We start from the raw sequence: 5,081 nt of genomic DNA, 5'->3' as shown, positions 1-5,081 counted from the left end.
AGTCTCTAGCATGGAAGCATCTAAGGAATCTCGTCCATCAACTGTAACATTTTTTTCCATAATCCTTGGTTGTTCCTCCTCCATTATGTTGTACATATTCTCCCATATAGAGGTTCCTCCCTCTCTGCTGCATGTGGTGTATGTGAATAGGGGAGTCATCTCCGTCTTCTCAGAGGCTACAACATTTCCTTTCTTCCCCATTCTTCTCAACTCTCTGCTCTACGGGTTTTTCCTTAAATGAAGAACAAAAGATATCAGATACTCAAAGATGAATGTAAAAATCAAATAATGCAGATAGCTTGTAAAGGTGGTAAAATAAGCATTATTTGAACGCACGTAACAAGATATCGTACCAAGATAACTGGCTTTTCACACATAAATGCAGCTATTTCCCACTAATGCCCACTAATGATTCGTTATCCCTTAGCTTTATTGGTCATAAATTTTTGCGTCGAAAAACAGGATGAAAGTTTTTTAGGGTAGTGAGCCATTATATTGCGATGATAGTGATTGTGCGATTTGTAAAGAAATATCACAGGTCGCAATATCGCAAGGTGTGCCTTTGAGAATTCTTACCTCCTGTTGTGTGTCTGCGAGATCTGAGATGCGAGTTGTTCATTAGTTGTTTCATGTTTGGTTACTTACTAGGCTCATCTTAGGCAATGGACTTGACAGACTCGAAATATTTTATTTTAATACTCTACGGTGTGGGTCTAGGCGCAAATCACATTTTGCAATATCGGCTTATGGTAAGTGCAAAGTGTTTTCTTGAATACTCGAAATGCGATGCGATAAAAGCCAAAGCGCCATCACGATTTCATAACTTGCAAACCTTGCTATATCGTATTTAAGAGAGAACTCTTTATGGGTCGTGTTATGTGATGCAAGAATTAAGCCTAAAAAACTTTAATGACTTCCATTTTTGTTGGTTTTGATGATAATTTAGACCATGGAGCCCTTATTTTAAACGCTTTGCTTGATTTTGGAGGTTTTTTAGAAAGTTCCTTTAGTGGGTTTTTAGTAGTTCCCAAAAAGGCCCTGATTGTTATTTTTTCCTTTATTCAAAAAATAAAAGAAATGACTAAATGCTAAGCTTTGTTTTTTGATTAAAAAATTTAAAGGGTACCAATTTAGTTAATGTAATGTTAACTACTATTATTAACAAATGGGGGATTGTTGAATACCACAACACCTTCTATAAATCCCTTGCCTCCAAGAGTCCCACCTTCTAGTCCTGTAACCTTTTGGAGCCCTCCTCCCATCAGATTCCTTACACTTAATTTTGACAGAGCATCTAAAACCAATCCATTTTTTTCCAATCTTGGAGGAATCTTCCATGACAACTATGGGAAACTGGTGTTTCTATTCATAGATAGTATGGTACATTCAATTAGCAACACATGTATGGTACATTCAATTAACAACACAAGAAAATTTGTATCTCTAGAGACTGACAATATTATTTCATCATTGCAAGGCTTCTCCAAGCTGATTATGGAGGTTGTTTCTCAGTTGGTCATCTCAAGAGTAAAGAAATTGATTAATGGAGCTTCTCCAGAAAATGTTTTCCATACATCAAGTTTGGAAAAATACATGACACATATTAACCATCTGATCCATATGATTCCAATCATTATTCCCTATCAGGTCAAGATAACAAGAAATATAGTAGTGGACCTTTTAGCTAACTTAATATGCAATGTCATTCACCTTCACCTTTCAAAAAGATAGAATCGTCACTTAGCAAAGGAATGGAGCCTGAGACTTATTGATTTGATTAAAAAAAGATTAATAAAACCCACTAGGGGTGGACAACATGAAGAAATGGCTTGCAATGAGGAGAAACTTTGCAACAAACAAAAAATTTCACTTCCAATCAATCCAACCATTCTAAGAACTTTTTATATTTCCACATCCTCTTGATGGTTTCAATTAACTTATGTTTTTTCTACTTCACTTGGAATTTATCATTAGTATGACATAATGAAGTTTTTGTTAGTATATATTTCTATACGTATACAATTAGTATATGGACATTTGAGATAAAAGACATTAACTTTTTCCATTTGTCTAGTTTCCAATTTGGCAGACTATGGAAAAAGGATTTTGATATTATGTAATATGGTATTAGTTCAATTAAAAGAAGCTTGTTTGTGAAAATAAACAAGACGATATGAATTTATGACCCTGATACTAAAAAATATGGAATAAAGTGTTGGTTCGAGCCTTTTGACCTCATTTTGCAAATTTTTCTAAGGGATATTGAGCTATGAGACTAATGTCTTCATTTTCTACCAAGAAAACAAGGGGAATATATTTATTTCCATAAGATAAGAATTTTTGGAGTGGAGATTTACTCTAGTCCACCATATCCATATTCCCAGGTTTGAAAACATATACTTTCATTTTCTTTATTTTTTAATATTTAGCATATGGTTTGAAATGCCCATTAGATATGCCTCTTATTTCTATTGTTAATGAGAGGCTTAATACTTATATAGCTATGATATTTTAATGATGACATTGTTTGAGCTTTTTTGTGGATTTGGATTTTGAATTTCTCCATTCATTTTGGGTTATAGATCCAAATTTTAAAAACTTAATGAGAGCTCCACAAAATGGAAAATCCTTTGGACCAAATGTGGGAGTATGTTGAACCATGTGAGGGTGATAATAGAGAAAACCGTATTTGAAAGCTATGTGAAATAGATATGTTTAGCTAACTCACTCTCTTTAAATACCACCTTGATAGAATCACGTGGCATGGAGCAGATATTTTTCCTATAGTTACCCAAAACATTGTCCTTATTTCAACTAACTCAATTATTGATATTGTTAGAAAGGAAAAATAGTGGGAGGAACTGAGGAATTGTGTGGGAGACACAAGATTCTCTATGGTGAGGGAAGCCTAATCCTTTGCTATACCTTCTTAGTGCATTATGGTTATCATATTATCGTTATATTTTTATAGTATCTAGGTGCCCCATGATGAATATATAATGATATACATTTTTGTTTTGTTTTAATGCGATTTTGTATTATCTTATCAAGACATAAGACTTGACATATATAATATTTCAATATCAATGATTGATGCACCACGTTACATCATATACATTGTATATTATAGTTTTATTTTCATATTTAAATGACAATGCGTTTATTTAATCTTGATGTTAATTTAAAAGAATAAAAAAATGAAAAAAAAATATTATTTTTGTAGATTTTAAAAGTTTTCTCAAAATTTCAAATTTAATATTATTGATAAATTTAGATTTTGGACAATCTATAATAAATTTCCAATAACAATAAATGTAACTTAGAAATGAATATTATTTAGTTTACAATGAATTTTCTATTGTTTTCATTATATTTTAAATTTTGTATAATATCTTATAAGGGGTGAGAGAAGTGGTGGGGGAGGGGGGGCGGTGGGGGCGGCGGTGGGGGGTGGGTGATCTCGGGGGTGGGTGATCTATTACCCTCAAGGAAGCAAATAATGGGACTATGCTCTAGCAGAATCATATGCTCTCCTATGGGAACGTTCATTATCAAAGAGAAGGCATACATTGTCCTTATTGGTGTTGAGAGACTCTCAGTTTGTCATTCAATATAATCCTGCGAATTATCTGCCAAAGACAATAAACTATGCCATGTGACCAAGATAATTAGAAGTCCACAAGCCTATTTTTCCTATTCAAAATTATTTCATATTCTTCAGTCTAATAATCGAGATGTAAATGCCATGCCAATAAAATAACATTGTTAATACTTGGAGAAATCAGTGACCACTACATCCATGGAATATTTGTACAAAGTGGGTCCACTCAAAGGGATTAGTTCCTACCAGCTTAACCATCAAGCCTGACCCTGAGGGTGTCAAGAATTCAACATATGACCTCTTAATAGAAAAGGTGCTTTAACAACGAAGACTCAACCAATTGAGCTAACCCTCGAGGTTCCTCTCTTATTTTCCTTTGTTGTTCGCTGTCTCCAAAGACTGGTGAATGCTATGTCCATGGAATATTCGTACTAGGCATATCCACTTAAAGGGATTGCCTCCTACTGTCTCAACCATAACGCCTTACCCCAAGAGTGTCGATAGAAATGAACCCATGGCCTATCAATAGCAAAGGCGCTTTAATGATGAGGACTCGACCAATTGAGTTAACTCTTGGGGTTATTTACATGTAATTTTTTCCCCATTCCATAAACTTCACTCATGAGATTTTTATTGCAAATAGATTAGGTAGATATTAGTTTGTGCCACATGCTAACACCCCTTGAAAAATCAACTTGCTTGTTGGAAGCACAAATGGAGCAATTCCCAGGGTCATTTGATCCTTCCTTGTAAAATTTAAATTCTATGGAGCATAAGGTTTTGAAATTTTTGGAAGTATACTAGAAGGTGGTCGCTTTCTAGAGTTTTAGTTTATTGCTCATTTATAGTTAGCAAGAAGAAATCTCTTATTGGGTAGAAGTTACTAGCTATGTCTTATATCAATTAGCCAACAATTTGCATAACTATCGTTTTAGTTATATATATCTATATCTATATATATATATATATATATATATATATATATATATATACTTACTTTGACATTAATATTATGGATATGAAAAAAATCCTACAAATCTCTTCAATGTTAAATTGAAAACTACACTTGAATTGATACAATTACTGATATGATATAAATTCTACACTGTATTATAGAAATATTAATTTTTTAGAAAAAAATTTCACCATATTAACTTTTGAGTTGAGAGGCTCATTCTACAATGCAATATGAGGGGGATTTGTAAGTGCATCTGTGCTCAACTTGGAGTTGACACATGTCCCTTAAAAAAATACTTCAAATGAAAAAACATTGTCGACTATAATAAAAACATAAATAATTATATTTATTTGGTTAGTTTTAATTAAAAGCATTATAAAATATTAATAATCACATTCTCATTATGTTGACATGGTTCATTGTATTTTACATTCACTCTTCGATTATTTCCATGTCTATGTTAAAGAATATAAATTTTATATAACTTTACAGAGAGAAATTAATTAAAAAAAACTTTCTATT

This window comes from Pinus tabuliformis, chromosome 9 (genome assembly GCF_031772625.1).
Source record: "Pinus tabuliformis cultivar Carrire ecotype Pingquan chromosome 9, CPIR1, whole genome shotgun sequence".
In the NCBI taxonomy this organism is placed as follows: domain Eukaryota; kingdom Viridiplantae; phylum Streptophyta; class Pinopsida; order Pinales; family Pinaceae; genus Pinus; species Pinus tabuliformis.
This window is presented reverse-complemented; position numbering follows the sequence as displayed.